Source organism: Octodon degus, unplaced genomic scaffold (assembly GCF_000260255.1).
Source record: "Octodon degus isolate 3935 unplaced genomic scaffold, OctDeg1.0 scaffold00014, whole genome shotgun sequence".
Classification (NCBI taxonomy): Eukaryota; Metazoa; Chordata; class Mammalia; order Rodentia; family Octodontidae; genus Octodon; species Octodon degus.
The window spans coordinates 25,045,319-25,055,175 of record NW_004524590.1 but is presented as its reverse complement, the minus strand read 5'-3'; the positions used below and the strand labels follow the sequence as shown (position 1 = coordinate 25,055,175).

At 39.3% G+C, this 9,857-nt stretch overlaps 1 pseudogene; it reads right to left on the bottom strand.

Annotated features, from left to right (window-relative positions):
- Positions 1–5,522: 5,522 nt before the first annotated feature.
- Positions 5,523–9,286, bottom strand: LOC101571403 (annotated as a pseudogene).
- Between the last annotated feature and the right edge of the window lie 571 nt (positions 9,287–9,857).

The following is a 9,857-nucleotide window of genomic DNA, read 5'->3' as shown; positions in this document are numbered from 1 at the left end:
GCATGGTGATAGGCATGGATCTAATTTTAGCCTTTGGTATGTGGAAAGACAGTTTTTCCAGTAACACTTATTAAAGAATCTTTCATACAGTGAACATATTTGGTTCTTTTCCAAGAAAATTGGCTGAATGTGTTTGTAGTTGTGTCTATATGTTCTAATCTGTTCCATTGATCCTCATATCTTTTTTTTTTTGCCAGTACTATGCTGATTTTATCACATTAGCTTTGTATTATAATTTCATGTCAGGGATTATGATGCCTTCTGCCTTTCCTTTATTGCTCAGAATTTCTTTTGCTATTCTATGTCTCTTCTGGTTATAAATGTATTTTAGGAATGTTTTCTCTAGATTTATGAGGTATGCTAATGGTATTTTAATTGGGATTGCATTGAATCTGCACAACAATTTTGTGAGTAAAGTCATTTTCACAATGTTGGTTCTTCCTATCCAGAAGCAAAGAATATCTTTCCATTTTCTGAAATCCTCTTCAATCTGTTTTTTCAGACTATTCTATTTTTCACTGTATGTATCATTTGGTTTTTCTTCTTGTTGTTGTTGATTGATTCCTAAATATTTCTTTTTTAAAATATTATTGTGAAAAGCATAGTTTTCTTAATTTATCATTGGGTACATATGTTGTTTGTGTATAATAATGCTATCAATTTTTTGAGTGTTGACTTTGTATCCTGCTAAACTACTGATTTTGCTTATTAAATCCACAAGTATTTTGAGGGAGATTTGGAGCCTTCTTTGTAGAGTTTCATATCATCTGCAAGTAATGATAATTTTACTTTCTTCTTTTCAATCCTTATTTCTCTCTCGTGTGTAATGACTCTAGCTCATGTTTCCAGAACTATATAAGATAAGAATGGTGACAATATTGACACCTTTCTTTTGTTCCTGATTTTAAAGTGAAAGCTTTCAGTTTTTGTCCCTTTAGTATGATGTTGGCTGTTGGTTTGTCATAGATGGCTTTAACATGGTGAGATAAAAACTATCTAGTCCAATTTTCCATAGGGATTTTGTCATGAATGAGTGTTGGACTTTGGCAAAAGATTTTCTGCATCTATTGAGAAGATTATGCGATTTTTGTCTTTGGCTCTCTTAATGTGGTGCATTACACTTATTGTTTGCATATATTGAACCAACCCTGCATTCCTGGGATGAATCCCACTTAGTAATGGTGTATAATCTTCTTGATGATTTTCTGAATTCTGTTTGTTAGTACTTTATTGAGGATTTTTGCATCTAGATTCATTGGGGAGATTGTGCTATGGCTCTCTTTTTTGGTTGGGTCTTTCTCTGGTTTTGTTATACTTGCTTCTAAGAATGAGTCTCGGAGAATTACTTCCCTTTCAATTTCATTTTGGAGTTTGAGAAGAGCTATCATTAAATCTATAAATTTCTGTAGAAATAATTTATGATTCCATCAGTATCTTAGCTTATCTTTCTTGGTAGGTTTTTTGTTATATTTTCAATTTCATTCACTGATACTGGGTTATTCAGAATTTTTATGTCTTCTTGATTCAGCTTTGGTAGTTCATATGTATCTGAGTCAGTCCATTTCCTCTGTGTTTTCTATCCTGTGTAAATAAAGATTTTCAAAATAGGTATTGATTATCTTCTCAGTTGCTACAGGGCCTATAGTGACTTCATCCTTTTCATTATTTATTACTCTCTTTTGTTCTCTCTCTCTCTCTCTCTCTCTCTCTCTCTCTCTCTCTCTCTCTCTCATTTCTGTCTTTCTTTCTTTTTGATAATGTTGACTAGGAAATTGTCAATTCTGTTTATTCTTTCAAAGAACTGATCCTTTTTTTCATTATTTTTTGTAATGTTTTCTTTGTCTTCATTTCATTTATTTCTGCTCTAATCTTTGTAATTTTCTGCCTTCTTTGGGCTTTGGGCTTGACTTGCTCCTCTTTTTCTAGGAACTTAACATGCAACATAAGATCATTCATTTGGGCTCTTTCAGTTTTCTTCATGTGATAATTTACCATTACAAATATCCCTCTTAAGACAGCTTTTATCACATTTCACAAATTCCAGAAAGTTTTATCTACATTTTCATTTAATTGTAGATATTGTTTAATTTATTCTGTGACCCATTAATTGTTTGGCAGGGTGTTATTTAGGCTTCATGTGTTTATGGAGTTTTTTTTTTTCTTTTGTCAATAATTTTCAGTTTCATTGCACTGTGGTCACATAATATGTATATGATAATTTCAATTCCTTTTTCATTTTCATGTTTTTAAAGCTCCCAATGTTCACCAAGACTCAGAAGGGAAGGCATATTGGTGGAGTGAGGTTAGCAAGGCTTCCATGACAGGGGATGTGCATGGCAAGCTCACCAAAGCTCCTGCTGTGCTGGGGTCAGTGTGACTGCATGGAAAAGGACAATCTGTAGCCCAAGTAGGCTCTGAAGATGATGGAGACTGAGTAAAGCTCCACAAGGCTCTCACAATGGACAGGAGGTGGGGAGGTCATTAAGGACTACCAATGCTGCCAGGACCAGTGTGTATGTGTGGGGGGCTGTTGTTCAGCAATGCTTCCATGACAGTAGTGGTACAGGGCAAGACTCATGAGGACTCTGTTACTATCTGTGTCTTTCTGCCTTTTACAGTAGTGAGAGAGGTGGCCCCAGCTCAGCAGATCTCTTATGAAATTTGGAGGAAGGGCTCACTGGGTCCCCATTCCTGTTTGGTGTCTGCCTGCCTTCTACCAATTTTTGTTATTTCTTAAAGGATTTCACAGCTTCAAGAGCTCATGAAGTCTTCTGTGTGCAGAATGTAGACTGTAGAAGTTATAGAAGGTAGCCTACCAAGGTGCAGGGCTCTCAGCAGTGTGCCAACATACTAAATTTCAGTCACTTTGGCTATTAAAAAATGACATTAGTGAATCTTATAATAGTTACATTTTTAATATTTTAGGACCTTCATTTTTTTTCAATATGTATACTAATTTATATTATTATTGTATTTTATATCTTTTGGTCTTTTGAGCCCAAGTCTTACTATGCATTTAAGGTTGGCCTTGAGATCACTTTTCAGCCCAGGCTTGTGTGAACTCACAACTATCTTCCTGCCTCAGCCTCCTGAGTGCTAGGATTATACATATGCCATCATACAAGGCTTCTATACTAATTTATATCTCTATAGTATATGTAACTATATTAACTATAAACCAATATTTATTTTTTTTCTTTTTGAAAATAGCCATTCTAACATAGATGAGGTGATATCTCATTGTAGTTTTCATTTGTACTTTCCTTGTGATTACTGTTGTCTAGTTTTTTTTTTTTTTAACTGGGGATAGAGCACAGGACCTTGCTTAGGCAGAAGCTTATGCTGCTGAGCTATCTCTCAGGCCCCTATCTAGTATTTTTTAAAAAAAATCTATTGGCAGTGTGTTTGCCTTATTTTGAGAAACATCTACTCAGATCATTTGTCTATTTTAAAATACGGTTGTTACTATGGAGTTGTAAGTTCTTCATATATTTTGAATATTAATTTTATCAGATAGATTGCAAGTATTTTCTCCTATTGAAGGTTGGTCTTCATTCTATTGATTATTTCCTTGTTTGTATGAGCTTTTTAGCTTGCTATGATTCCATTTGTCTATTTTTGTGATAAAGAGGATTAAACAACATTTCCAGGTCCCCCATCTGCCTTTTTAAGAATTTTTAAGACAGAGTTTTGCTAATTGCTCGGACAAGGCTTAGTGTTGGAATAATTCTTCTATAGCCTTCCAGGATGATGGAATTATGGGCATATGTAACCAGGCTTGTGTCCATTTTTTCTAGTTTTGTTTTTGTTTTTGCCTGTGATTTTGGGATCACATTCCCTATTATGACCCAGATTAACATCATGTAGCTTTTTCTGTTTTCTTTTATTGGTTTTATGCATCCAAGCTTTACATTTAAACCTTCAATTCTACATTGATTTTGTATATTAACTAAATGTCTAATTTTGTTGCTGTCTATGTGGAGACCCAGTCATCCAAACTTATTATTAAGTAGGCTATCCTTTCTCCATCATGGATTGTTTGGCCCCTTTGTTAAAAGTCAATTGACTGTAAATGTGCAGATTTAGCTTTGACCTTTGTATTCTATGCCATTAGTCTATATGTCTGTTTCTGTGCTTGTACTTTGCTGCTGATTACTATAATTTTAGTGTATTTGGGCATAAAGTAGTGCTGATTACTATAATTTTATACTTTATTTGGACATTGGAGACATCTCGAGGCCTTCCACATGGCTGTTTTGGCACAATTGCTTTGGATGTTGAGGGTCTTTTGAGTTTCTACACAAATTTTGGAAATTTTCTCTGTTTCTATGAACAAGATAAATAGATTTTTGTTAAAGGTTGCATTAAATTTGCATGTTGCTTTGGGTAAGCATTATAGCAATACCAATGCTTCAGTCCATGAATATTGGATACCCACTTGTTTGAGTTTTTTTGAATGCTTTCATCAAGGTTTATATTCTCAGTGAACAAGTCATTCAGTTTCTGATCAAGTTAATTCTTAAGTAGTTGATCTTTTAAATAGCTATTGTAAGTGTTATTGTATATTGGATAGCTTCTTAGTGTTTAAAGTGTGACTAGGGCTGGAGAGATAGCTCAGTAGAATAAGTGCTTGCCTGGCAAGTGCAGGGTACTGAGTTCAATCCACAGTACTGCAATAAGTAAATAAAGTGTTACCAATTAGTATGTGTGTTGACCTTATCTTAAAATTTTACCCAATTTTTTAAATAGTTCTAATAGTTTTGTGGAGGAGTCTTCCATTTTCTATATATAAATTTGGATCATCAGCAAACAAGAACATAGTTGTTTAGGTTGCCAGATATAAACCTGAAAAATAGTTTTAAAAAGCTATAAGAAACATTAAACAGAAGAAGGAAAAAAGTTTTAAAAAGAACTTGTGCAATAATTGCTCCTTTCAATGAAATGGAAACATATCCCACTGTTTATAAATTAATTTTAGGAAAGCTCTTACCAGTCAGCCTGCTCAGATATTCTGGGAAGACCTTCTTGCATGGTCCAAATCCAGGCTTCCTATTGTAGCCCTGGGGCAGCCTGACTCACTGATGCATCAGTAGGTAGCTGGGCTAGTGCCTAGATTGGGCAAGAAGTCACAGGGATTGGGCAAAAGTTCTAGACCTCATGGCACCAATCTATTTATTTGGTTAGGGGAAATGAATCTCAGGTCTGTACCCATAGGTCTAGCTTTACATGCACATAAGCATGTTTTGGGGTGGGGCTTGAGCCTACATCTGTAGGAACTGGCTGACTGCTGGGATATGTCTAGACCAGTAGTGGCAAAACTATAGCACGCGTGCTGCAGCTGGCACTCAGAGCCCTCTCTGTCAGCACCAGAGCCAAGTCAACCCAGCATCTGAACACTGGATAACAGTATGTTTCTAAATTAAAACTTTGGTATTCAGGTTTAATAGTAGTGTTAGCACTTTGTGATGTACAAACGGGTTTTGGGTTGCAGGTTAGGCACTCAGTCTCTAAAAAGTTCATCGTTACAACCTAGACTGTGGGTCTGTGGAAGAACGTCTGGATCCTGGTTCTTCTGGAGGCTGTGACTCTCCTAATCCTGGGTTCACCAGGAAGTCTGGGACAATGGAGGATAGTGTGGAGCCTAGAATTATGAGTTCTGGCCTGTGGAGCAGCTGATCTTTGGACAAGCCTGGAGCTATTCCACATGTGCCTTCCTGATCTTTTAAGCCAGGGAAAATGACATGGTGCTGAATAGGTCTGAGGTCAGAGACTAAAAGGATATCTTGGTGCTTGGTGGATCTGTATTCTATGTGATCACTCTTTCTGATATGCTAATTTCACTGAATTATATACCAAAAAACCCTCAAAGAAATACTTAACGGATTAGTAAATCATACCTCTCATTGTGTCATGAGGGTTCAGTCTTGGGTCATATATGTAGCCCTTGCTCTTTCCACTGTGGCACTCTTTTTTGCACTGCTTTCTAGCTGTCATAGGTTAGTAAGCTTTCTCCCACCAGTTCTTTCCATCATGATTTTTTTTTTACTGGAGTGAGTCAACCAGGGTCTAAAACCACAAAGATAAATCTCTCTTTTAAGTTGTAGGTATTGGGCATCTTGTTTCAGCAAGAGAAAGTAAATAATACATCCTATATTTGAAGGGGCTAGTGTGAGAGTTAAGTCCACCAGCCTAATGACTAAGAATGAAGGGGCTGCCATTCTGCAGTACACGCCTGAAGCCTAGAACCATGAGGACCATCCTAGTTTCTGAGGATATTATGGTTTAGATCATAAACATCTTCCAAAGGGTTCTGAGGAGGTTATTGAATCATGGCGGCAATATAGCTGACTTGCTGTTAGGAGGTAGGGTCTTGTTTGAAGAGGTGGGTCACTGGGGCAATGAAATAGAGAGGTATATTTTCCTTTTCAGTTCTTGTGTTTTTTTTCTCTGCTTATTGCCCCCTGCCCGTGAGATGAACAGCTTTTGCTTGGCTAGCCCCGTTTTCTGCCTTGGTAGCCAACCATAGACTGTAACTGTGAGCCAAGATAACTTTCTTCTCTTTTATGCTGTAGATATCAGATATTGTGTCTCAGTGAAGACAAAATGACGAAGACAGACATTGGTAACAGAAATCAGGATGTTTCTGGTACTGTTATCTGCCTATGTGATTTAGAAGCCTTTGGAACTGATTCATAAGAGGAGTTTGAAAACATTTGAGGTACCAGCTAGAGAAAACGGAGTGCTTGATGGGAAATTCCAGTCAGGACTCAGAAGATCAGAATGCTGATAAAAAAAAATAGATAATATTAAGTCCAAGATCAGGAAGTTTCACTTGGGAATAAGGACTCCACTACTAATGCATCTGAAAATGTAGTAGAAGCCCCAGGAGGTTGAAGAAACCAGGAATGTGGAAATTTTCATTTGTTCTCCAGCAATGCTCCATGGATCAGCTTTGGAGAGTTGAAAGTTTATGGAGGCCTTTGGTTGTACTGACTTATGTTTCCATTTTGTGTGTGTGTGTGTGTGTGTGTGTGTGTGTGTGTGTGTGTGTTTGTATGGATCAATTATAGGCAAAGATTTTTGTTCCTACATAATATAATGATTTCTTCAATTAAGAGATTAATTTAATTGTTTAATTTTATTATCTATAATTTTTTTTGAATTCCCATTTATCTTTGGCTCTTGGGGGAATGTCTCTTTTCAGTATGAAAAAAAGCAGTAAGTTCAACACAAAATAGAAGGCTAAGTATAGGATAGGACCAAGTCAAGGGTGAGGCAATAGCAAGAGATGATACACTGCAAAGAGGGCATCTCCTGTCCTGGGCAGTGACCAGAACACAAAGGTTGGCGGGCATGCACCTCCCCATACCTCGGGGTGCCTCCCTCAGGAACAGGAGGTCGAAGGGACCTGGGACAGGGGCAGCCACCCTCTGAAGGGAGCAGCATGCTCGGAGCAATATGAAGCTAATACTGTTTACTGTCTTTCGAGGATAAGAGTGGAAATGCCTGGAGATGAGCGGGAAAGCCTGATTCCCCTTTCCTAACTTGTCCCTACCTGGAAAGCTCCACCCTCTTCCCCCAACTGACCATCACCCTCTGCCTCTCTTCCCTTTGGGTCTCGATAGTGGCCCTTCTGTGAATTTTCAACACCTGACCAGTTCTAAAGGGGATCTGGAAGAGACCCAACTTCTTGGAGATTCTGAAAACACGAATATGAACTAGACATATATGAAAGCCAGCAGAAAATGCAGGGTCACCTAGAATGACAAAGGTCTAGTTTTGTCAGAGTAGAGAAAGAAGATACACCCAATGAACAAGTATTTATTGAGGGCTAACTGTGTGCCAGGCACTATTCTACACCCCTGAAAGAAACAAGAGAGGGGAAGCAAACAAATTGTGAAAGAAAGGAGCAGCTGAATTTGACTGACGAAGTGAGGAGCCTGAGGTGACAGGGACTCTGGCTTAAGGGACTCTGACTCCTCTTTGGCCTCCTCCCCCAAATCCTCTTTCTCTTTTGCAGTGGCGTCCTGGTACTGCTGGTACTCAGACAGCAGGTCATTCGTGTTGCTCTCAGCCTTGGTGAACTCCATCCTGTCCATGCCCTCACCTGTGTACCAGTGCAGGAAGGCCTTGCACTGGAACATGGCCGTGAACTGCTCCAAAATGCTCTTGAACAGCTCTTGGATGGCTGTGCTGTTGCCAGTGAAGGTGATAGCCATCTTGAGACCATGTGCTGGGATATCACACACAGCTGTTTTCGCACTGTTGGGATCCATTCCATGAAGTAGCTGCTGTTCTTGTTCAGCACATTGAGCATCTGCTTACCCACCTCCTTCATGGACATGTGGCCTTGGAAGACAGCAGCCACTGTGAGGTAGTGGCCATAGTGCAGGTCTCAGGCGGCCATCATGTTCTTGGCATCAAATACCTCCTGGGTGAGCTCTGGCAGTGCTGGCTATCATGGCTGGTGAGAGGGACAAAGCTCAGCATGAAAAAGTGCAGATGTGGAAAGGACACCATGTGCACAGCCTGCTTGTGCAGGTAGACATTGAGCTGGCCAGAAAAGCGGAGGCAGGTAGTGATGCTGCTCTGGTGGCTGAGACCAGCTGGTTGAGGTCCCTGTAGGTGGGTGTGGTCAGCTAGAGGGTGTGGAAGCAGATGTTTTACAGGGCCTCATTGTTGATGCAGTAGGTCCCATCTGTGTTCTCTACCAACTGATGGACAGAGAAGGTGAAATTGTAGGGCTCAACCATGGTGTGGGATACTTTGGGCGAGGGCACCAGGCTGAAGGTGTTCATGATGCAGTTGGGGTACTCCTCTCCGATCTTGCTGATGAGCAGTGTGACCATGCTAGAGACCATATACCCGCCCAGAAAGTGGGTCACCTGGAATCCCTGAAGGCAGTTACAGCTCTCGGCCTCCTTCCACACCACATCCAGGACAGAGTCCACCAGCTCGGACCCCTCTATGTAGTGGCCCTTCATCCAGTTGTTGCCTACCCCTGACTGACCAAAAACAAAATTGTATGGTCTGAAGATCTGGATGAAAGGACCAGATTGAACAAAGTCCATGATTCCAGGTTCTAGATCCACAAAAATAGCATGAGGAATGTATTTGCCACTTGTGGCTTCATTGTAGTACATGGAAATGTGGTCCAGCTGCAGGTCACTGTCCCCGTGGGAGGTGCCGGTAGGAACGATACCATGCTCATGGTTGATCATCTCTCAAAACTTGGCACCAATCTGTTGCCACATTGACCTGCCTAGATGTGCACAACCTCCTTCATGGTCAAAATTAACTTGTTTTGCTCGCCTCCAGGAATGTATGGGACTAGAAAATATGTAGGCTTTTCTTCTTTGCTGGTCGTGGGCTGGAACGATGAAATGTGCCCTGCAGGCTGAAGTAGCGAGATCTGAATGAGATGGCAGAAAGATTCTGAGAGTTTATCATCTATAATTAAAGAAATAGTGCTTTTCAGTGATATACTGTAGGTGTGGCTAACTATATGCCTTTGTCTTTCTTTTTTCCAAAATTTTATTGATAAACAGCAATGAGACAGTTTCAAATCAAATTGGAAGTACAGTTTCAACAAATAACACACTGCATATATTCTTCTTAGTGGTTAACTGCTGTACAAGATGTGGACCTGTGATCCTATTTACAAACACCATTAGAACAAATCATTCTATTCATTAAGAGAATGCAACTATATAACTATCCTAACCACTTTGAATACACAGATACAAAATGGACATTCATCTGTATACCCTATTTTTTCTAAGTTCCATTATTAAATATTATAGGTGTGTAAACTCAGCAAAATATTCTAAAAGAGTCCAGTAGCCCATAATAGCATT